At 37.7% G+C, this 26,281-nt stretch overlaps 1 long non-coding RNA gene across 1 annotated transcript; it reads right to left on the reverse strand.

Annotated features, from left to right (window-relative positions):
* LOC136830779 (uncharacterized) lies at window positions 1-25,021 on the reverse strand. The gene is made up of 2 exons (XR_010850745.1): window positions 24,891-25,021; window positions 1-747 (listed from the first exon to the last, which is right to left on the reverse strand). It is a non-coding gene; the product is annotated as an uncharacterized lncRNA (long non-coding RNA).
* Between the last annotated feature and the right edge of the window lie 1,260 nt (window positions 25,022-26,281).

Below are 26,281 nucleotides of genomic sequence, written 5' to 3' on the forward strand. Positions count from 1 at the left end.
TTAATTTAATTTCTTTATTCAGAAGTTTTATATACACTTTCACCTGTAGAAATAATTTACAATATTCAAAGTCACTCAGAGTACTAATGCTATATGCTACACTGTTCATAGTAAAAAAATTTGTATTATATCCAGCTACTGCCCATATGGGCCAAATTTTTTTTATATCGTGCCATTACAATATCATGGTAATAGAACAAAAAAATTTAATATACTATTAAGTAAATAAAAGCTCAACAACCATGAAAAGTATCTGCATGCATTTATTAATACATAACATAAAAAACTAAACTCTTATAATAATGATTTTGTGCATTTTTTTTCCATGCAAAGATGGAAGCAAATGTTTTACTTACTATGCAAGTCTCAACATAATGGAAAGATGGAAAGAAAGTGCAGCTGAATCCCAGTGACATCTAATAGGCACTGAAATTCTATTAAGCATAGTGCCTTAAAAACTGTTTTAAAACTGAATATAAAATCAATAAAAATGAATAAACATTGATTCACTGATATACTTACCTACAATAACTGCAGTTTATGATGTTCGTTAAATTCTGCTGTGGCAAACTGGCTGCCAAAGGAAATTACTTTATCTGCATTATCTTACTGCTATGGTGAAACAAGCTTACTGGTGATATAAGAGTTCAAACGACTATAATCCCTACCTAGGAAGAGCTCTCATGTACTGTAGTCACTTTCATATGGCAAAACCTTAATTTATGGAAGCAAGAAAATAGTTTGTGCCTGGAAAAAAATATAGAAATTTAAATGTTTTCCTCACCTAAAAAAAAAAAAATTATTAGTTCTAGGTTATCTCCGTTGCTTCCTCCAATACAGCTCGTCTTCAATAGAACACCTAAATCACCTGAGCCTGAAAATGTTTTTTTGTCTGTTGTCAGCCTTTATGGGGTAAAAGCAAATTGTACTCTAAGAATGTTGGGTTTACTGATTGTAGTAAAGAACTAAAATATATTTTTATAGAGTACATTGTATTTTTCCTAGATTTACAAACCTTAGCCTTTTATGTAGGAGCATTCCTCAGTGTATGCTGGAATCAGTCACTGAAACTTGGTGACAAGGTAGTTAATTGGTGGTTAAGGGGGCTGAGTGGGGGAATACTTCCAGTCAATACTGTCACCAAGCAATTTTTTCTTTGACATCAAGGACACAGTAGGGCAGTTGATGTGGGAAATATGATAACAGACTGGTTGTCATATTTAGGAAAAATACAAATGATTTTCAAAACTTCATTTGTTCTTAGAGAAATAAAACCCATTGCCTTTTACATAGAAAACCACTCCTTCGGTGGCGTTTGTCTCTCTTACATAGAAAACCACTCCTTCGGTGGCGTTTGTCTCTCAACTGACTGGGAACTTCATTTACACCTGGAAGTGTCACATTCCCAGTCACCATCATGAGCAAGGGACCAATAACTCTTGTACCCTCTTATTCAGTCAGACAAAGATGACAAGAGCACTGGGGGCCTTAAGCCTGGTTATGTTATATCTATGAGATCTTGTTCAGAAAAATTCCTGCAGAACAAGTGTGACCCTATATAGGGTGACACAAGTTGAGGTAGCTAAATCTGGCAAATACAACTGATGGGTTCTTAATACAGTTCTACTGCTGCCTTCCCGTGTTAACCCTTTTGCTTACTGATGACTGATATGGACATCATCCAAATTTAAGTCCTTCACTTTTTATGACGTACACAAGAATTAAAAAAAATTGCACAAACCAGCAGCCAGGATGAGGATAATTTTTGGTGAGTGTTCCTGATATTTTTTATACAAAGGAGGGGGGACAAACTCCTGACTGAGTGCCACTTTTTCTATGGACAATGTTACGCTACTTTTTAATTCATTTTTTCATATTTTTAATTGTATAATTACAACTCTTGCATTGTATAAATTAGGCAAATTATCTGGGTGTGCTATGTACAAAAAGCAAAGACTTTATCACAAATAGTTTTTTAGCAAAATTGTTTGTGAGGAAAGTGCAGTTTTCTCTGGTAATTTTTACTGTACTCATTATTCCTATATATAGGTAATCTGGGAGGGGGGGATTTATGCTAGTGTATAGAGCAATCATTCAGATACAAAATGAAACAAAATTGAGCAGCCCACCTTAAAAATTGTCGGAGCTAGATGTCTTTGAAGAAAAAAGGGTATAGTTTTTGCGCATATCGCTTTTCTTACAGAAAACATGATCCTATTTTGCCATTCACTTTTTCATATTTTTCTTGCTACAATAACTTCTTTTTGCACTGCAGTAACTAGGTAATTCATCTGGGTGTGCTATGGATTAAAAATGAAGACTATTGCAAATAGTTTTTTTGGGGGAAAAGTGCAAAATTTTCTTGTACTGTAATTTATACTTATTATTCCACCTACATAAAGTTATTTTGGCGAGTTTTTTTGGTGAGTTTTTTATGTCAATGTATAGAGCAATAAATCATTCAGCTGCAAAATTAAACGAACCTGAGCAGTCTACCTTGAAAATTGTTGTAGCTACACCTCTGAACAAAAAAAAAGTATGGAGTTTTTTCAAGTATTATGTGGGTGACTGTCCCTTTTGTTATGGAAATTGTGAAGGTACTTTGTCATTCATTTTTTCATAATTTTCTTGCAATAACTAGTAATTTATCTGGGTGTGCTATGGATAAAAAAAAACTAAGATTTTATGGGCAATCATTCTGCTGCAAAATGAAACAAAATTAAGCAATTTACCTTGAAAATTGTCAGTTACGTGTCTTTGAAGAAAGAAAGGTATCAACATTTTTACGCCAACTGCTCAAGTCACTGCCACTTTCCACAGACTTGTTTATAAGGGTCATAAGCGAAAGGATTAAAATGGAGAAACTCACATCTTATCCACTGAACAAAGAAACGTAAAAACATTTTCACACCAACTGTTCGACTCACTGCCACTTCCCACAGACTTGTTTATAAGGGTCATAAGTGAAAGGGTTAAAAAGGAGAATGGAGAATCTCGCATCTCATCCACTGAAGCTCAAGACTGGTTGGTCAGTTCAGTAGGCATCCTCATAATATTCCAGTCCAGCTATACTTGGCTTGAGTTGCTGGCCCTGCAAAGGGAGAGAGGGGATGAAAGAGGAGGCAATATACTTTTCTGTTTAAAAGGACCTTTGGTGATTACACAAGCAACTGAGCAAGCACCACAGGTCACAAGGTGGTGGTCTGGGCCCTGCCCTCATTATCTGTGCTACTGATAAGTTCTCTGCAATTAAGTCTTGGAGGGTGACAAAGGGAACCATGGCCAAGCCTTTAGGGGTACACATGCCTCCTGAGTTTGGTAACAAGAGAGGTCTCCCCTCAATGCAACCAAGATGAGGAACCCACTCCTTTACCTCTTGGAATGGACAGAAACCTTTCTAACTATTAACCTCCCTCTAGTTCTGGCTAGGAAAGGGGTAAGGAGAATAGAGAGGGATGCCTGTCATGCCATTGAGCAAAGTGGCAAGAGTCATGGAGCAGTGCCCTGGGTAGTCTGTGTTCTTTTGGATGGGTACAGGAGGACCATCACTACATACATTTCCAGGATCCCAAGGGCTCTTAGCCTGTCACCAGAGGTACAAGTTCCATGGTCTGGAGCAGTGCAACTATCGTGGAACTCCTTTTCTTCACACCTGAGAAGGAAGTCCAAATTTGAAGAAAATTATAGCATTGCAGATATTTTTGTTTGAAGAGGCAGACTGTTATTCTCTCACTTCAATTATTACATGGCAATGTACACTATTATCCTCAAGTGTAAGGACGCTCTGCCAAAGCCGAGCTGGTAGTTCTCATCAAGACAGTAACTGTGTTACTATCTCCATGAGCTTGTTTACACAAGAGTCAGAAGGAAAGACTTGATTGCTGCCCAATCTATGAGCAACCCTAAGTATGTTGCTAAGATCCCCAGTTCTTGGCAAATGAGAGGATGCCATTTCAGTACCAGAGCATCAGCAGCTCGGAGGATGCCAGAACCAACCAACTGTCCAGGTGACACAATAAGCAAATGCCTTGTGAATAGGCCCATGCTGAAAACAAGGTGAACATGAAAGTGAACACCTTGGGGCTGTTGCCAGTTTGAAGCAGAGAACTTTGAATTGGTAGACAGTTCCATTGCAAAGTGAAGGTACGTCTGAGAGTTCTGATGGATGGATACTTGAGGTATGCATCCTTTAGGTCTGCTGAAGGCATGAAATCACTCTCTCTGATGAAGTCCAACTCTGAAGATGCAATTTCCATCCTGAAATAAACTTGTTCAGAGGGTTGAGGTTGATGGCCAATTTCCAGCTACTAGTTTCTTTCACCAGCAAAAGGCGATTGTAAAGTCCTAGAGGCTGGTCCTCTACAATGTCTAAAGTACCTTTCTCCATCATCTCCCCCATTCCACCAACAGGACTAGAGAACATATGCCTGGAAGAGCACTGGTGAGAGAGTAAGGGTTGGGCGACCATCCTTGCAGAGAATCTGGTAACCATTCCAAAGAAAAGCAATTACCCAAGGTTCCATCTTCTGTCCCTGCCACACTGCCCGATTACTTAACAGGCGTCCCCCTATTCATAGCAGCTGAGGAGGGGGAGGACTGCCAACCTCAACAACTTCCTCCTTTATTCTTCCCCTCCCCTCCTTTCCTAGCCATGGCTGAGGAAGGAGAGCAAAAGAACTGGGAAGGCTCCCCCTCCTTTCAAGAAGACGACGACTCGGCTACTGGTCTGGACTTAGGAGGAATAGGCTTCCTCCCCAAGCCAGGCCCTGAAAGCTTGGCTGCACCCAAAAGTTTAGCCACAGTCACCCTCAAAACCCTGGGATGTTGGAAGGTAACTGCCCAGTGGTTCAAACTCAATCCCACTGCTGGGCTGTTCTGAAGAGTAAGACTACTCTCCACCAAAATCTGCATCGAAAAAAAGAGAGGGGACCACATCTGGTCTCCTGATGACAAAGTCCATCAACATACTGTCATTCTGGCATGAGAAGAACGTTGGTGCCTTTCCTCCTGACACCAGCAACCTCCTGAATTCAGTCCTCTCAAACTGGGATGAGAAATCTGTAATGGCAAAGTTTGCTAGTAAGTTTAACCACAAGTCAAGCCACAAGGCAGCCTGGAAAGGGGCCATGGCAATGGACTCCATGGCCCGTGAATTTGAAGCCAAGAAGAAAGTACAGTATCTTGTCAGTTTCTGCAGGGGTAGGACGTCAAGTCAGTCAGCACACTGACAAGTCCAACTGTTGGGAGGGTAGTCTTGGAGTCTTCCAGGATGTAGAACCTCCCCTGGCATGTCAACAACAGGGGATGAAGCATGCCTTATATGCTGGATAGCAGGGAACTTTCTCACCCAGAGATCATACCATTAACCTGGCCCAAACCCCATGAGCAACAAATGAACACAGCAACCTGACTGACAGTCTCACTTTAGGAATGCAAATCAGGGTAAGCTCTATCAATGAAATCAGAGCCAGGTGTAGAGCCATAGAGCCATGAAAGCCCCCACCCTCCTAGATTATTACACTCACAAAAGCTGAGTGGTCCTGATCAGTTGACCAGGGGTCAGCCAAGCAAGCTGGAGATGCTGACTCAACCAGGTGTGTTTCTGAAGAAATGCAGTTCAGAGAGCTGGGAACAATCCTTGTATCCAAGATGGAGGGGGCCAGGACAGTGTACTGAAGGCATTTAGTGAGACCTATACTAGCCTGGCCAGCAGCTTATTGATCATCAACTGGTGTTCAAGTGTCATGGCCCTTCTGGACTTCCCTTTCCTTCCTCCTGCACAGGGTAGGTAAAGAAGAAGAGGAGGAAGTGGAAGGGCAGCTCTTGCTCCTCTTCCCCTTGCTCTCCTCAAACACTGGAAGACTGGTTGACACAATAAGCAACAACAGCAGCTTCAGCTGAAGAAAGTCCGGGAGCATCTCCATTGGAAGTGGCAGGAGCATCTCCATTGGAAGTGGCAGGAGCATCAGTGGTATAATCCTCCTTAGCCTTGGTCAAGAAAAGCAGCAGATGCATTCCCTAGATATTCAGAGAAAGCCACATCTGCAAGTATTCAACCAAAGATGAATGCAAACATGGAACTTCAAGTAATTTAGTAGAGGTAGATGGATGTAAGTGGGGTACACAGATTGAGGCCCTACTAGGCCCCACTGAGTCAGATGCACAGGTCAAGGCCTGAAAAACAAACTGATCGCATATGCTCTTCCTCTAGCTTTTGTTCCTTCTCCATGCCTTAGATCTGTAGTTGGAGAATCCTTGATTAGAGATCTGGAACATATTCATGAGTAAGTAGGCTTTGGAGCATGAAGCTTAACCCTTCTAAAACTCAAAGTGTGATAGTTATCTCTAAGTATTTTATCTCCTTTCCTTTCTAATTTGAAGTATTATTTTCCTGTCTGGTCTTCATGTGCTGACTCTCATCTCACACTCTTGGATAAAGTTATACCATCAGCCAAGGTTGCTTTACCAACTCTTAACCCTTTCAGATTCTAAAGATGTTTAGTCGTCATCCATTTATCAACCTCCTGAGATTTTGATGATGGCTACAGCTATTAAAAGATCATTTTTAATGAATTTGCCTAAAATCATAAAAGCATCATAGTGAAATTTGAATAAGGCACATATGAATACTCATTCTTGTCATGGAGACTAATATATATTTTATGATTTCAGGCAAATTTCGAAATTGTTTTATTGGGAAAACAATTTATCATATTTTAAACCATGTACACAGAAACTGGATATCTCTTTTCTCCAATTTGAGAATTTTTTTAATAGAATAACAAAAATGTCTTCATTACAACAAAATCTTACACAAGATGTAACTTTTTTTTTATTTTTTGACATTTCTTGACATATCTTGGTAAAGATCAACTCTTTAGCTTCAAAGTGACACCAAATTCATTACCATACATTACACAAAGCGACCACAGAAAATTATTGCTAAGCATTTTTGCTCAGATAGTGAAGGGCGAGTGTTCTGGCGCAGACAGATTTTGACCCTCCCAATGTCCTCACAGGGTCTATGTTGACCTGTGAAACAGAGGAAAGTGACTTCGTTATGTTTGTTGCATAAAAGGTATACTAGGTCAAATATCCTCTGCAGTCTTCTATACCTGACCTAGCTGTTTTTCCTCGCAACACTAGGCAGGCTGCTGCTGCAAACGCGTAGTGTGTCTTTTCTAGTTTCAGATTTAATACTGCTGAGTTTGCTAGGAATTCTGAATACAACTAAGCTGGAATAGTTTTCCTTGGGCAGTTGTAAAGTCTTCTGATCTCCAAATGCTTAAGCAAGGACAAATTTGTTCCCGCTTTCTGCTGAAGTCTCATGAATTCAGGTGTATCATTTTATTTTCTATTCCCTCTTAATTAATTATTTATCACCTCTTCCTTCAACTAGTTTATCTACACAGGCTGATTTACCTTTAGAGCCCTCTTTGTTTTATAATCTGCTAACTCTGTTCATAAGGGTTTCCAGCTGAAGATTTAAATTAAAAAGAAAGAGTATGGTTAGCTCCCTTCAACCCTTGTGCAACCTTTCCCCCTCCCCCAACCTAGATGGAGTAGTATGTGAAGAAGGTAGGTGAAGAAAAATAAGGGGGCAGGAAAAGAACTCAAAGTGTTTAGATGAGTTGCCACAGGAGTATTCCCTCCCAGCGAACACTTCAATTTCTTCCATCTACCAAACTTCTCCAACTGAAAGGGAGATCAATCAATACACTCCTTACAAGGGGAAAGGTGAGAACAAATCCCACCCCTACAGGAAACACATCACCTGTGTGGGTCAATGCCAGTAAGAGACATGAAGTACCTACAAAAATGCATGTCCCTCCCATTGTCTTTTTTCAAGTTTTTCTTAAGAGAAGCTAGACAAGAACACACACAAATCACAAATTATACAAGAAAACAGAATGCTCAGTTCAACAGTAGCCTGTACTCTATATCATTCCATCTGTCCATTTACCAACATAGGTTTTAGGTAAATGTGGCAATACACATAGTAGCTACCTAGTGACAGGCTGAAATCAGTGTGTTTGATATCACTGGCTTACTGTGTGATAAAGATTCACACCAGTTCTTCAGTAATGTATCTGAAAGTTCATTGTGTATATACAAAGAACCCTCACATTATTTAGATCGATTACATAACAACACAAGCACACAAATGACAAGCTTATGACAAAGTTTACTCAGATCAAACAAAAATGAACAATGTAGTTTAAATATAATGATTTTTATGATAAAATAAATTTTTTAGGTATTTACCATCTATTATTTGCTTTATCTGCAACAACTTGGTGCTGGTTCGACAAGTGTTAAAATTAAAGCAATCACTAACAAACGCTTCTGATAGTCACCCCCCCCCAATTTTGGAGGGTGGGTGTAAGACAGCGACTGCTTTGGTTGTTATTCTTCTCTTAATCTCTTAAGAGAGGAGGGAAGAAGGGATGTCAATAATAGAGATAAGTACCTAAAAAATCTATTTTATCATAAAAATCATTACTTACCCTGTATCATTTGCTAACTCAAAAAATGTGTGCTTGAGGAGGGTAGAGATTTCCCTATAACCAAATTATCGGATATTAGAAATAAACTTACTGTTGCTTACCTGATGAATAAAATCCCAGGGCCAGTGCTTGTCAGTTAAGGATCATCAGGTGAGGTCCACTACTGTAGGAGGTGGAAAGTGGACCCTGAATATAGCCATTAGTTGAGATAATGGCACGTTAGGCCTTTGTGCCTCAGGTCTACAGAGCTAATGGGAGCTGAAACCACAACTACACATGATCCCTAAAGAGTTACCACCTACCCGAGTTGCTGTGGCAACTTACCAGTTCTGGATAGCTTTCTGCAACATGGAGCAATGGCCCTGCAATGTAAGCCCAACATTATTTAATTACTCTAATGAACTTTGTTTGCCTTTACCTAAGGGAAACAAAGCAAATACAACTAAGCATAACACTGCAATCAAAACAAAAAGTAGACTATGATATTACCAAGTACGAACTCCAATACATATGGTTCCAACTTACCTAGGATCGAGCTCGATAGCGAGAAGCTATACCTGTTCATAACACATAAGGGGAAAACTCAAGAGAAATCTACCCTGACGAAACTATAAGTGCTAGTGTGTGGCAGTCTTTCTGCTGGATCTTGACAACCCTCAGGTAGTTAGCAGACAGCACCGAACGACACCTCCACTGCGTTGCCAAAACTAGACGGTCTAGTGAGAGGTGCTGATGAAAACTAACAGATATAGCTGCTGCTCTGATATCATGGGGTTTCACCTTCAACTGGGAACAACCTTCTGCATGGTGTGCTTCCAGGATTAAGGACTTAATACAGAAAGCCATGGCATTCTAGACATAGGAATTTCAGGATTCTTGACGGTACAAAATAGGTCCTAAATTGTTCCTTTAACAGTTTAAGATGGGACGTATAAATCCGCAGAACCCTAACAGGGCAAAAAATTAGCTCTCTTCCTCAGGCATTAGAGTTTCTACAGAGTTTTGACCGTGACATCATTCTCAGCACAAAAGGATGCCAAAAAAGATTGTTCTGCTCCAGTGTGTAAAAATCCTACTAATGATGATATAGTAAAACCCCCTATTCACTGGGGATGCGTACCACAAACCCCCGTGAATAGTTAAAATCTGTGAATAGTTAACACCCCCACTGAAAATGCTTATAACTGCCTATCTTGAAAGTTCAAATACCAAATGTATACCTTCAATTATTATCCTATTACTGTATTAATCTTTGAAATTACATTATTAATATTTCAATGAGATCTTAAGCATTTCACCCTTAAAAATATATACGTACGTACTTCTAACTGTTCCAGCCAATGAGAGAGAGAGAGAGAGAGAGAGAGAGAGAGAGAGAGAGAGAGAGAGAGAGAGAGAGAGAGAGAGAGAGAGAGAGAGAGAGAGAGAGAGAGAGAGAGAGAGAGAGAGAGAGAGAGAGAGTATCCTTCGTAGCTATTTTATTTGAACAAGTGGGCAACATACTATTTGACCACCAAGTGGGCAACATTTTCTACCATTCGAGGTCAATATATCAAGATAAATTGACAGTTACATTACACCGCCCCTCACTCCAAGCTTGGAGAGACTGGGAATTGATATGTTTTATTTTAAAATTTTATGTAATTTACTATAGAAATGCATAAATGTTATAATTATAGCATGGAAAATATGAAAAAATTAATAACAAAGTAACATCACGTTTATCTATACAACTACAGTATACAAAACAAATAAACATATGTTACATATGGCAAAAAATCTATCTCAGAGTGAGAGAAAGTGAGAGGAAATATTTAATCTAGATCAGGAGAGAGAGAGAGAGAGAGAGAGAGAGAGAGAGAGAGAGAGAGAGAGAGAGAGAGAGAGAGAGAGAGAGAGAGAGAGAGAGAGAGAGTCTGTCTTTCTATTAACCAATCTCCCTTTCTACCTATCTAGCTACTGTATATATATCTACCCATCTCTCAATTCTGAGTATCATTTGGCATGAGAGAGAGAGAGAGAGAGAGAGAGAGAGAGAGAGAGAGATTTTTCAGTATCCTTCGTAGCTATTTTATTTGAACAAGTGGGCAACATACTATTTGACCACCAAGTGGGCAACATTTTCTACCATTCGAGGTCAATATATCAAGATAAATTGACAGTTACATTACACCCCGCCCCTCACTCCAAGCTTCGGAGAAGACTGGGAATTGATATGTTTTATTTTAAAATTTTATGTAATTTACTATAGAAATGCATAAATGTTGTAATTATAGCATGGAAAATATGAAAAAAATTAATAACAAAGTAACATCACGTTTATCTATACAACTACAGTATACAAAACAAATAAACATATGTTACATATGCATAAAAAATCTATCTCAGAGTGAGAGAAAGTGAGAGGGAAATATGGAATACAAAGAACATAATCTAGATCAGTAGAGAGAGAGAGAGAGAGAGAGAGAGAGAGAGAGAGAGAGAGAGAGAGAGAGAGAGAGAGAGAGAGAGAGAGAGAGAGAGACAGACTCTTCAGCCAGGTGATAACCCCCCTTTTTTTTATGACAGTTACGCCTTTCCCCTAAGTCGGATACAGAAAAAGATTATGGATTGAACTAAAATCTTACTAATTCAATATATTTTCTTTAATGAATTGATATTTTGCTGTGTTTGCATTAATGTTAACATCTGAAAATTAGTAAATCATTTATTTATCATACAAAACAAATAAACATACATATTACATATGCATAAAAATTCTCTCATCTCAGAGAGAGAGAGAGAGAGAGAGAGAGAGAGAGAGAGAGAGAGAGAGAGAGAGAGAGAAAATTATTATTGTTATTATTTAATGTTAATATTTAATCTTATTAAACTTAATATTTGAAAAATAGTACTGTAAACCCTTACTTTACCATAAAATGCCTATCCACATACAGTACAGTATTTAGTCACGAAAACAATATGAAAATACTGAATATTGCTCTACCAAAAAATCTGCAAATGGGCGAGTTTTCCCACGAATAATTTATAGATAGGTTCCACAGAAAATTCCGCGGATTGCTGAGTCAGCAAATTGTGAGAACGCAAATCCGGGGGTTTACTGTATCACTTGTGATTCACTCACTCTTTTGACCAAAGCCAAGGCCACCAGAAAGTGTTTTCTAAGGAAGAGCCTTGAAAGAAGCCTCACTCAGAGGTTCAAAAGGAGGACTTGTGAGGTATAGACAACGTCTAGGTTCCATAAAAGAAGCATTAGCAAAACCTTAAGCATTCCAGCTGAAATGAGCGAATGGGTTCACATAAGTCAATCTCTTGAAATACCCAATCCAGAATGCCTTGATATATAAGCCAGCATGGATTTATAGCCTTGATGGAGGAAACAGACAAACCTTTGGTATCTCTCAAGAAGAATAGAACTTTATTATATTGTTAATGTTGGTGAGAAGACAGGAAATACACTCAGACTTACACCATGATCTATAAAGCTCCCACTGTATTGAACAAGAAATCAGTGGACTTTCCATTTTCCATTAGGAAAGAGTCCCAAGGCGACATAGCAAATTTTCTAGAGGTGAGAACCTTGTCGACAGTTTCCATGTGGTTAGACAAAGCACACTGGTATTTCTGTGAAGCTTCCCTGTCCCCGCCTGATGAAGCAGATTTGCCCATGGAGGTAACTGTCTGTGAACTTCCGACATTTCCAGAATGATTGGGAACCAATGCCTCCTCGGCCAACAAGGCTTGATTAGAATCATGGTGGTGTTCCTGGTAGCCCTCAACTCTTGAGCACCCCCTTCAACAGCAGAAACATGAGGAAGGCATACATTAATAGGTCTGTCCAATCTTGAACCATAGCATCAACTGCACAGTCTCTTGAGAGTCCAGAACTAGGGAAACACACAGCTGGAGACGATGATTCAGCTTCGTTGTGAAGATATCAATGAGGGGATGGCCAAACAATCTCCTAGTCGCCTCACAAACTAAAGATCAATCATGGTAGAGTACCTGTCCTGGGTGACTTAACATGTCCACCAAAACATTCAGTTAACCAGGCACATACTGGGGCAATGGACAGTATTCCTCTCCACTGTCCAGAGGCTAAATCCTTGGTGATGGCTACCAAGCTATCCAACTTCATGACCCCCTGCCTTCTTAGAGAAGTCAGAGAAGTCACGTCTGAGAAGACAGAAATTACTTTGTTGGACACCGCTCATCCAGGCCTTCAAGTTCCTTCTGGATAGCCAACAACTCCTTGCAGTTAATGTGAAGACTTGCTTCCACAGGCGACCACACCCCTGACGCAACTTGGTTCCTGAAAACCATAACCCCAACCCTCATCCGAGGCAACTAAATACAGTGAGAGGTCTGGGCTCAGGGACTCTAGGGACTTCCCTGCAAGAAGCACTACTATGGACATCCACCAACGAAGGTAAGGGATCAGTTCTTGGCTCCATGGCAACTACTTATGGTCTGGCAGTCTCTCTCTCCATGCAAGTGCCTCTCAAGTGCAACTGAAGAGGTATCATCCAAAGCCAAGTATCCGCAACCAGCTTCTCCAGATAGGACATGTGGCCTAAGAGATATAACCAGCATTAGCGGGCATGCTCCCTGAGGAGAATTCTCTCATGATTAATAACAGATAAACTACTCAAGCTTGCGTTCGAAAAACCTTGAAAAAACCAAATCAATCACCATGTCCAGGTAGGTCATTCTTTATGTAAGTTCCAGAGATGACTCAGTGACATTTATTAGTAAGTCTAGGCTTTTGCCAAGCCCAGTGCAAGCTCTCTTGCCCTCAGGCAATCCTTCCTGGACTTCGCAAAGATACAGAAGGGGGATAGAACCCTAGTGAGAACTTGGGGCATGGAACTCACCCCAAAACAAAGAGCTCAACATTGATGGGTCTTTCCTCCAAAAACAATGTGCAGGAACTTCCTTGAAAGTTGGTGAACATGGACATGAAAGTAGGCATCTTTTATGTCCGCTGTAAACATCTATGCATATTTCTCCATGGCGGCTAAAGACCCTGCAGGCTGACTTTATGGAAAAAAGGGGAACAGTTGGACAAAGATTGAGCCTGGGTATGTCTAGGACTGGCCTCCAACCTCCCATGGCCTTTGGAATAGCCTGTTGTAAAAAGCAGGGCAAAGTAGTTGCATTAAATCAGGAAGGTGGAAATAAGTAGGAATATTTTAAGAGTATTAATAAATATTCTCGTGGTTTAAGAAGAATATAGTCATACCCTGAACTTATGTGAGGTTAGGTCCCAGAACCCCTCGTGCAAGGCGAATTTTCGCGAAAGTTTGTTATGGTCTCTAAAAAATGTTAATAAATGCTTATTTGTAGAGCTTAAACACTAAATATGACCTTAATCATGCTCCCAAATTATTAAGCTAACTTTTAAATGAAAAAAAAAGTTACTGTAATTTTATTTAAAAGTTAGCTTAATACATTACCCTTAAAAAAATAAATAAATGGTTGACATAAAAATAGAGAGTTGGAAGAGAGTTTCTGTCTCTCTCTCCTTCTGATCGATCTATTTTTAGAAGTCTTCTCAACCTCTTTTTAGTAACTTCTTTATTCCATGTCTCTTTCTCTTTGTTCTGAAATGCTTTTTCATGAACAATGAAGTGTTTTTTTATTTGAACTAATACAACTCTTAGTTATTATGTCTTTGTTTTAGAACGTATTTGCCACACTAGCGCATTTACACTTCATAGATGGTTCAGGTAAAATTAGATCAATTTAAACTATCTACTGTACAGGTAGAGACGTACAGAGAAATAATAAGTTGTAAAAATGTGTGAGCACTAACTATGAGAGAGAGAGAGAGAGAGAGAGAGAGAGAGAGAGAGAGAGAGAGAGAGAGAGAGAATCACCCTTACTTGAAATATCAAGTTAAATTATTTCTGAATTATTACGGGAGAGAGAGAGAGAGAGAGAGAGAGAGAGAGAGAGAGAGAGAGAGAGAGAGAGAGAGAGAGAGAGAGATTATTCTTACGTTAGATATCAAAAGATGGAAATTCAGTATTAAACTAACTTTTAAATGAAATTAAAGTTACTGTAATTTCATTTAAAAGTTAGCTTAATAAATTACCCTTACAAAATGAAATAAATGTTTGACGTAAGAATATAGGAGAGTGTAGAGAGTAGTATACTATTTCTCTCCCCCTCATTCCACCGATCTCTTTTTAGAAGTCTTCTCAACCTTGTTTTTAAAAACTTTATTCTGTCTCTTTCTCTTTGTTTTGAAATGCTCTATGTTTTAGAATGGCGCATTTATAGTTTGTAGATGGTACATGTAAAATTAGACCAATTTAAAATTATCTACTGTACACTACAGAGAAACAGTAATACAGTAAACCCCTGTATTCGCGTTCTCATGATTCATGGACTAACGCACTCACTGGTTTCTCTGTAGAACATATCTAGCCATTATTCGCGGAAAATTCGCCCATTCGCGGTATTTTTCACTAAGAAATATTCACTAATTACTGTATTTTCATAAAATTTTCATGAATAAATGCACTTTTTGTGATAAAACTTATTAAAATAATCAGGTATAAGCATTTTTACAGGTTTTTTCTTGTGTTTAAACTATCAAAATGGGCAGTTATAAGTGATTTTTGCTATTTGCGGGGGGGGGGGGGTTGTACGCACCCCCCGTGAATACGGGGGTTCACTGTATGTAGGCTGCACTAACTATGATTGAGAGAGAGAGAGAGAGAGAGAGAGAGAGAGAGAGAGAGAGAGAGAGAGAGAGAGAGAGAGAGAGAGAGAATTACGTAAGAAACCTTTGACCCGCTAATCAGCAACACGCCCCCATCTTGTCATGATCAAGTGACATGTCTGACAGCTTTGCCTTTGAGCTTCTTCTCAAAAGATAAGGGAAAGATATTTGTTTAAAATACGTATCATACGAATTTTGTAATAACATTACGGTTATATTATTATTATTATTATATATTATTTGAAAATTAGTACTTATTACAGTAAACCCCATGTATTCGCAGGGGATGCGTACCAGAGCCCCCCAACCCCCATGCAAATAGCTAAAAACACTTAGAACTGCCTATTTTGATAGTTCAAACACAAAACAAACTAAAAATGCTTATACAGGCAGTCCTCGGTTATCGGTGGGGGTTCTGTTCTGGGGGTGTGATGATAACCGAAAATCGCTGCTAAGCGAAGATCGGCAATTTCTGTTGCCTTTTTGACCATTTTCGGGGCTTATTGGCGCCAAAAAGCGCCGATTTTCGGTTATTGACGCCTCTGTTAGATATGTATCGGCGCCAATAAGCGGGAATCAGCTATTTTCGGCACCGAAAATTGCTGATTTTCGTCGCTAGACAAGCGCCATAAAACCGGATCGCCATTAACCGGGGACTGCCTGTACAGGTATTATCTCACTTACCATAGGGTTAGGTTTAAAAAAAAAAAAAAAAAAAAAAAAAAAAAAAAAAAAAAAAAAAAAAAAAAAAAAAAACCATCTGTTGGAAAAAACTTAAGAAATACCAAAACATATTTCCAACATAGCCTAGCCTACACTTGGGTATTTGGTACCATGTACTGTATACATATATGGCAGCCTAGCCTACACTATAAAGTATACTCTTTCCATACATGGTATACTGTAGTAATTATTAATATCAGCTAATTCTGGAGTTTCATGAAAAGTGAATTATGATAATTCAATACAAAGAGAAATTGAATAACAAACAAGAATTAGCTTAGCCTACACTATGGTATATTGTATACAAACACGGTAGCATAGCCTACATTTTGTACTCTATTCTATATTCGCATGTCGTATTATACAAATGTCAACATAACGAATATGCATCTTTTCCATGGATCTTTTAAAATGTTATGCCTTAATTCACTGTATCCAATAATATTGTATATATTCTTATATTGCTTTTGTTAATAAAAATTGCGATCATAGCGATCATCAATGTTTTGGTTTGGAAATGTTTATGCAGTGTTTATTTCGCCGCATTTAACTCAGTTCAGAGTGCTTTTCTTGCTTCTAGTTAGTGTAAATGAATGTCCAGAGTCTAGATACTTTATTTATAAGGGACAAGGTTATTTCTCGTCATACGAAGTGTTTTTAAGTTGAAATATAACTAAAATACGTCTCGTTGTGAAATTAATTTACCTATTATTTTCGTTAATAGATGACGATTAATGATGGCTGTTTGGGGGCATTTGTTTTGTGTAAAAAAATTCAAGATTCCGTTCGCTACTTTCACTTGATTTCATCATAAGATGAGCTTTACGTATTTATTGTTTGTCGGCGTAAAATGACAGTAATGTGTTCTTTCATGCCCCGTAGTTTTGATTAAAATACTCTCTCCAATTTTAATTACTATCGAGTTTCATCCATGTTGCCAATGCACAATAATTTACAGTATAGTCATTAGCAGCCTGAACATTGTTTTCTCAGCTTCAGCTACAACTTGCAGCTTAAATTTAGCAGTATATCTCCTTGAGGATTTTTTATTCATACCGAATAAGGGTATAATGTAAAAATATATCAGTCCTATTCATCTTAATGTCATTTGCGCCATAACCTATGGTAATTGTTTATTACCATACTAGGTAAAACGGCTGTTGTTATCCGATTCGGTTATAAGCAAAAAAAAAAACAGTTTCTTGGTTGTTTATGGCTGTATGCATTTACGCAAGAGTATAACATTATTAACAATATTTTTATCATTCTTTTACTTTTTTAACTAGAAGATGGAAAAAAAAAAAAATCGTTTGTTAGAAAAAACGTAAGAAATACCAAAACGTATCTCCAACATAGCCTAGCCTACACTAGGGTATTCGGTACCATGTGTAAATATATGGTAGCTTAGCCTACACTATAAAGTATACCTATACTGTACATACATGGTATAGTAAATTAGTAATTATTAACATTAGCTAATTCTGGAGGTTCATGCAAAGTGACTTATGATAATTCAGTGCAAAGAGAAATTGAATAGCAAGAATTAGCTTAGCCTACACTATGGTACACTATATGCATATACGGTAGCTTAGCCTACATTATACTGTACTCTATTCACATATCGTATTATACAAACGTTGACATAACGAATATGCATCTTTGAAAATGCTATGCCTTAATTCACTGTATCCAACAATACTGTATACAGTATATTCTTATGTTGCTTTTGTATTATAAATTGCGGTAATAGCGATCAACATTTTGGTTTGGAAATTGCTTGCGCAGCGTTTATTTCGCCGTATTTAATTCAGTTCAGAGCGCTTTTCTTGCTTCTAGTTAGCGTAAATGAATCTCTAGATGCTTTATTTATTTTTTGTTATACCAAGTGTTTTTAAGTCAAAATACAACTAAAATACGTCTCGTTGTGAATTAATTAATTTATTTTTTCATTAATAGATGATGATGGCCATTTGGGGACGTTTCTTTTGTGTAAAAAAAATTCAAGATTCCATTCGCTATTTTTACTTGATTTCATCATAATACGAGCTTTACGTATTTATCATTTATCGGCGTTAAAATAACAGTAATGTGTTTTTCATGCTCAGTAGTTTTGATTAAAATACTTTCTCTCCAATTTTAATTACGATCGAGTTTCATCCATGTTGCCAATGCACAATAATTAAGGGTATAGTCAGTAGCTTGAACATTGTTTTCTCAGCTTCAGCTACAACTTGCAGCTTACATTTAGCAGTATATTTCCTTAACGATCTTTTATCCATACTGAATAAGGGTATAATGTAAAAATATATCAGTCCTATTCTACTTAACGTCATTTGTGCTATAAGCTACGGTAACTGTTTATTACCGTACGATGGTTGAAATACCAGGTAAACGGCTGTTGTTATCAGATTCGGTTATAAGCAAAACAAAAGATTTTCGGTCGGTTGTTTATGGCTGTATGCACTTACGCAAGAGTATAACGTTACTAACAATACTTTTATAATTTTCTTTTACTTTTTTAACTAGAAGATGGGATAATGAGATGGAGGAAAAGTTCTGTATCATAATTTGGTCTCTCTCACTGCCTGATTAAGCTGCTGCCTGCACCTGCGCGAAATTTAAAAATATTTTATAAACAATATTGTTTATCGGTATTAATTGCTTACTCCATTGCAAAATCGAATTATCGTACGGTGAGTTATCATAACTCGAGCATTACCTGAGTATTTTAATAGTTTTATCACAATAAGTGCATTTAGTCATGAAAATGAGATGAAAATGCAGTAATTAGTGAATATTTCTCAGTGGAAAATACCGCGAATGGGTGAATTTTCTGCGAATAATGGGTAGATACGTTCCACAGAGAAATCCGTGAATACAATAAACCCCCCGATTCGCGTTCTCATGGTTCGGGGATTCACGCATTCGCGGGTTTCTCTGTGGAACATATCTAGCCATCATTCGTGGAAAATTCGCCCATTCGTGGTATTTTTCACTGAGAAATATTCACTAATTACTGTATTTTCATATAATTTTCATGAATAAATGCACTTTTTGTGATAAAACTATTAAAATACTCAGGTATAAGCATTTTTACAGGGTTTTTCTTGGTTTAAGCTATCAAAATGGGCAGTTCTAAATGTTTTTAGAGGGGTTTTTAGCATTCGCGGATTTGACCTATTCGCGGGGTGTATGGGACGCATCCCCCGCGAATACGGGGGTTCACTGTACGTGAGTCCACGAATCGTGAGATCGGCAATACGGGGGGTTTACTGTACTTTTAATAATTAATGTTATTCAATTTACCCATTAAAGCTTTAAAACTTATAAATTACATAAAAAATTAAACACTTTTGCAGGGTTTCTTAGTATTCGCAAATGCTTGCGTGTCTGTGAAAAACTTGTGTATGACAATTAGTTAGGTTCCAATGAAAAGTTCGTGTGTCTCTGAATTTGAGCAACTCGAATCGCACAAGTTCGTGGTATTACTGTATACAGTAGTTAATCATGAGAACATGGGATAATCAGGGAAGGATTAACCCTTAATGGACGGGAATCCTCATGTGAGTATCTATAATAGGTTTTGGGTGATGGACGGGAATCCTCATTTGAGTATTAATATTATGTGCCATACGATTTTGCTCTATCCAGCATGAAAGAGCTTCCATCACTTCAATGGTCCATAAATGATTGGAGGCAACTTTAGACTCTGCTCAGCTCAGTCAATGGGCATCTCAGGGAGATCAATATTGTTCTTTACTGTACTTGATGGGGGGATGTCTTGCTCCTCTCTCTCCCATGACGTCTTTTTATTTATTTGCTCATAAATATACCTAAAGACCGCTGTTGGTTTTAGTTCTTATCTTTTATGATATGATGTCAGTTATAATTATAATTTTGCAAAGAAAAGTGCAAAGAAATATCAGAAACGACATGTATACCTCCAAAAAAGTTACTGCATCTCACCATCTCAGTAAATTTATGTAAATATTTTACAAATATACTCAGAATTTGTTAATGATTTTAGTTCTTATCTGTTATGATACTGTGTGAGCTGTAATTATAATTTTACAAAATAAAATCAAATAAATTATTAGAAAAACGTATAACTTGGTAAAATTTACCTGTTTTGTAAAAAGAGGTCCCACACAGTGTTGTAAATAGTCACCTTCAACTTCCCGTGGAAGGTAGAGAACGTGTTTTAGAATTTTTTTCCTTACACCATGTAAATTTATATATCTTCTGCTCTCCATTGATGTGTTTTTTTCTTAAATTGGCCAACCTTAAAGTTTGCCTGGTCAGGGGTGTGCATGATATATTATAATTAACCCATCCCTTAAGGGTTAAAGGAACAGGTTCTTCTTGTTCTTTTCTTCTTTGCAAAAATTCTTACAAGCAGAATTGGCACAAAGAGCAAAATTTGAATGTAAATATCAACAAAAATTATGCCCTACATATCAAAAACCAACTTACGAATAAATCAAGATACAAAATGGCCGTTAGGAACGTAACTCTCTCACAAGTAGAGTAGCGTCTGTATTTTAGTTTTCCCCATCTCAGCAGCTATAGACATGGATAGCTTGTCGTTTATTATCTTCCCACAGGGATGAGCTGAAACCAATGGCTATCTGCTCAGGAGAGAGACTGAAGGAATTAGCAGAAAGCATAAGCTGCTCTCCCATTGAACTTTGAGGTTGCTAGTGACATGAGACAGTTCACCCTATCGCATCAAGAAATGACTTGTCCATGGAAGCAAATAACCCTTAGGGCTTATTAAAGAGCATTCAGCATGATTCACTAAAGGACATAGCTTCGATGGTGTCAGCCAAACTTTCATGTATACCCTCGGCCTCTTGCGTCGAGAAATGCAACTTAGCAGAAGCATTGCGCCTCTCTTGGCTGGAAAAACATGGAAAAAAAAAGCTGGATCAGGAGATAGGGGAAACATCTCCTGTTCAATACACCATAGTCTTCCTAGCAGGCAGCAAGGGAGACAAGAGAGAGGACTTTTAAGAGGAGATTCTTGTACGCAAAACATTTGCGATTGAGTAAAATTTCCCAAGTACAAAACTGATAGCTTAAAGAGAGAACTGCTTAGACAGATATCCGTCTAAGCACTACTGAACCAATTCCTTGAAACTGAGGGGACAGATCTAAATGCTTCTCTTGCTGTATAGGAGGCAAAGGAGAATGCTGTCAGGAAGAGCTAAGTCTATAAGAGTCCTCTCCATCAATGACAAAAGTAGCCCCAAAACCAGACAGTTTCACAAGACCAAGTGCTAACGTTCTCATAATCCATCTACCAGAAAGTTGACAGCTCTCTCACTGTGTGGACTCACAGATGCCTTGTGCGGACTCACTGACGCCTCGTGTGGACTCGCTGATGGCCGTTTGGACTTGTCGACGTATGTGTGAACTCGCTAAGCCAATGCAGACTCGCTAACGCTCATGTGGACGCACTGGTGCCAGTGTGGACTTGCTGATGCCTGTACAAACTCACTGATGCCTTCCATGGACCTGATCGCCTAGCAGAAACCAATGGACTAACGGGCAAATGTACATATTTAGCATGCTTAGCCTAAGCTTGAAAGGCAGTCCATAAAAGCCACAAAAGCCTGGACACAGACATGACAGTGGCCTTGTCAAAAACAAAACTTGGATAATCAGGCATCGAATTTAACAACTGGCGCAAACATTTACCACTTGACTGCCTGCCTGCAGACTCATGGCTCCTAGCGACGGCTGCAGGCACAACAGCAGCACTCACTATGGATCGTGATCAGCTACCTGGCTCAGATGAATCGCTAAAATAACCATGGGAAAATGGGGTTAAACACAAGATCTAGACCTACCATAAAACACAAAGATCTAGACCTACTGAAGATACAGATCTACCATACCTCTCTTTATGTGACCACAATCTAATTCTGTCCATGGAGGATCAAGAAACAAAGGCAGGAGACAGAGGGCACAGTCCTTGAACATCCCGGGATGTTAGTCTTCGTCTGGAAACCCCTGGACTACCAGGCCTGTTGGCAGGGGTGCCAAGGTGACAGGCAAAGCTGTGTCCACAGAGTGGCCAGAGGTACAAAGGGATATGTTCATGCCAATGCACGAGATACATTTGATGCGAAAAGCCTCAAATTTTCACACACAAATTCAATTCTAGATTCAGCCAAGTCAATATCTGATTGCATCAAAACCAACCTGAGCTGACATTTTGGGTGTAGAAGGTCTATATCCATTAGAGAAGAATCTATGGACTTTATCTTCTTGACCAGGAGTTAATTCTGAAGAAGTCCTAGATTCAAGACTAGCTGTATCTTTACTCTCTTTCCAAGTCCATCACTGGTCTATCTTTGTCTCTTCTAATTCGGCAATTTATCATCTTCTCTATCTGTTCAAAAGGCCAATCCTTGTAATGATCACAACAGTTTTCTGAATTACAATTCACCCCTCAATGATCAATGCATATTTCATGAGTATCCTACTTCAATTAACCCAGTCTGGTCTTACAACCACTTACCTTACAAAATCTAACAGATTTCGATAGGAAAAACTGTAAGAAGAACCTATACATTATTGCCAAATACAAACCACTATCCAAACAATCTAATTCGTTACCCAAGAAAAACAAACCCAAATTCAAAACACTTATCTACACAACTGCCTAGTTTCATTGACAAGAGAAGAATGACAACCAAAGCAATTGCTGTCTTACTCTGACCCTCCAAAGAGTAGGGGTAAATATCGGGAGTGTTGAATAACGACTGTTTCAATTTTAAAACTTGTTGAACCTGCGCCAAGTAGTCGCAGCTAAAGCAAATGATACAGGGTAAGTTTCACCTCCAAAAAATTTTTATCTCATTGTGAGTAAATAAAAAGATATCTGGCTAGGCGAGTGACAATAAAAGGCGTTACAGTGAACCCCCGTATTTGTGGGGGATGCGTCCCACACACCCCGGTGAATAGCTAAAATCTGCGAATACTTAAAACCCCTCTAAAAACACTTTAAACTGCCCATTTTGATAGTTTAAATACAAGGAAAACCCTGTAAAAATGCTTGTACCTGAGTATTTTAATAGTTTTATCACAAAAAGTGCATTTATTCATGAAAATTATATGAAAATACAGTAATTAGTGAATATTTCTCAGTGAAAAATACCGCGAATGGGTAAATTTTCCGCAAATAATGGATAGATATGTTCCATAGAGAAACTCGCGAATGCGTGAGTCCGCGAATCGTGCGAATGCGAATACGGGGGGTTTACTGTATAATAATTCCTTGTACTTAAATTACAAGAGTAGGTTAATATTCGAAATAGCACCAAATATTGTTGTCTTCGAGGTTGTCTGGGGCTGGAAGGTGGGATCAGTTATTATGTGTAAAGCATGATGGCAATGATATTGTGGTTTTCTTTTCAAAATGTTCTGCAAATGTATGTTGAGGTGTCACTGAAAAACTTGACAATTAGCACAGAAAATTTCATTAGAACTAGGGATGAAGAACACCACAATGAAATTCTGAAGTTCCACAAGCTGGGAATCTCTGGGAGCTGTTGGCACATTGGCAGACACAGCCACCAAGTCAGGTAACAACCAGGGATAAAAAACTGTATGGTCATGTGCCAACCTATATTCATGAGCCATTATACCAAAGCCACCTGATAGTTTTTTTTTTTTTTCTACAGTGGAATGATGTGTTAGGGAATTCAAGTGATGAACATAAAAGTAATGGGTTTGTGGTAAAACAAATTTACTGCAAATGAGAAACTTGCAGAAAGGACTGGTGTCCAGAGGGTGGAAAACCTCAGAAAAAATGAAATAATTTGAACAGCAAGTTTGAGGAACAGTACATAATGAGAACAGCAAATTTAGAACTGCTGCACAAAGCAGACCTCAGGGGAGGGAACGAGGGGTGGAAAATCATGGAGAGAAAGCAAAGAGATAGGCAAGATTGAAATTCAGCAGAAAGTGTTCAAGTGAGATGACTATGGAGATGAGAGAACCAATTCAAGTCTTAATAAATACAGGGAAAATATGATGTAATGATGATAACTCTTTGTTGTTCCATGAATAGAAAAAAATATGGGGATCAATTTTGCAAAATTTAAGAATACAATGAAAATGTTGTGAATGTGTGTACTTAAGACATGTAGAATATAAGACTTTGTACACACACTTCATACTCAACATAACTAAGAGTGTGTTAAATAGTGATGTCACTAAAAAAAAAAAGTAATTTGTCACCATGAGATAAAATAAAAATGAATAAAACAAGTTTGATGAAAATAATTCCATGAAATATTAACCTTTTAGAGAATAATATGACATGCTACCATTCCAAAAGAGTGTAAATTGCAAACCACACTGCTGGGTATTACATTTAACTTATTACATTTAACTTGTTTTCACAAAATACAACACTAAAATCAAGGCCTTCGAACATCAACAAAATCTTGGAATTTTTACGTTCAATAATTAATTTTAAAAAACTTGCATTACAAGGCCAATGACTGTAGTTCATATAAATATGTTTGCTGACCCATGTAGCTACAAAAGAAAAAGGCATAACATAAAGCTTTTTAAAATAATCTCAAATTCATGCTTTCTTGGCCAAGCATGAGAAATGAACAAGACATTAGTATTTCAAGTCAGTGTAACTCTGCTATTGAAATAAAATATGAATTACCAAAGTTATCTACACAAAAAAGAAACAAAATATAAATTCTTCTGTAAAAAATATACTGTACTCTATAATTTTTTAGTTAATGTTCATTTGAATAAAAGTTCCTTGAACAAAACATTTTTATACAGAAGTGTAATTATGCACATGAATTCTATTTAAGGCTTGGTTATAAAAATCTACCATTCAAATACTAAAAACTCAAGGATAACAATATCCTTCAAAATAGGATCACAACACCAACCTCGAGTTCCAACCATATGCTTGATGTGCTTTTTAGTGAAAGTGATAGTGGTATGTGTATGGGAAGTGGAGACTGAGCTGGATTTTTCTGATTCAAATGCATCAACTTGTTACTTTGCAGTAGATAAACCTGTAAAGAATGAAAGTAAAGAAAAAAAATAATACATTATTCATAAAAATGAACAACTGGTACATGAACATATGCTTTATACTGAAATATGCAAATTCAAAATGTCTGTTCTTCAAAATACATCCATCAGTGTCTTTTCCTGTAATTATCTGGTTCTTCCCTATAATTATACAGTATTTATAAACATACCATGAACATGATTGAGGCATTGCTTTATACAATAACTCAATTTTACCAGTGATAAAATTTCCATAAAGCATGTCTTTACCAAGTATAGTATTGCAATTCCAAAAAGGCTTTTCATTTTTCAATAACAGGGTTTTTTTTTTTATTAGTAATCATAATACTAGCTTCTGAGGAAACAATCTGATCCAAATTCATATCTAAAAGCCAATATTCTCAACAGGAAGTATTAAAAGCCTAAAACACATAACTAAACCATCAACTTGGCATTTGACACGGTCAATAGCATCAGAACACACACTCAAGTGTAACTGACAGACCATTTGATCAACAAGTGACCCTAACCATTCCCAGAGGAGAGATGATGATGATGATGATGATGATGATGATGATGATGATTACTTTTGTTATCATGTACCTTTGCAGACCATCAAGTTAAAATTCAGTTGTTTAAAAATTTAATAATTAGATAAAAATGAAGTCAGACAAAATTTCCATAACTGATTTGATTTTAAACCTGACAATGCTGAACCCGTTATAGTATAGTAAATTCCAGTGAATGCTTTATTACAGTAAGTACAATGAAAAAGTTAGCCGGCAAGCACTAAAGTAATCTTTGGTGAAAGACCTATTAACAAAGTTAGTTACATTAAAAAAATAAACAGACCACTGGATTAAGCCGCTTCAGGCTGGCCTGACTATCTTGAATCAATTTCTGGTAAAGAAATGTTGATGATGGTCTTTCACTAGGAGTGCCTGTCACAGTTAAAGTTGCCCTATCATCTTTTAGATACAGGGTACTACATGATGAATATTGGTTTCCAGATATGAATATACAGTATACCCAACTGCTCTTTCCCAAAAGCCAAGTGTCAAAGAATATAATACAGTACAACTGAACACAAAATAATTTTATGGAGATTAGGAGTAATCTTCAAGAACTTTTTGACTGAAAAATATATACATGTATTGCTAAACACTTCCATGAATAAGGTATAATGAAAGTTTCATAATAAATATCAGTAACCAACTTAAGTTTACCAGGACACTGAATTTCAACACTTTAGAAAATCAATACC

The sequence above is a fragment of the Macrobrachium rosenbergii genome, chromosome 47, assembly GCF_040412425.1.
Source record: "Macrobrachium rosenbergii isolate ZJJX-2024 chromosome 47, ASM4041242v1, whole genome shotgun sequence".
NCBI classification, from domain to species: domain Eukaryota; kingdom Metazoa; phylum Arthropoda; class Malacostraca; order Decapoda; family Palaemonidae; genus Macrobrachium; species Macrobrachium rosenbergii.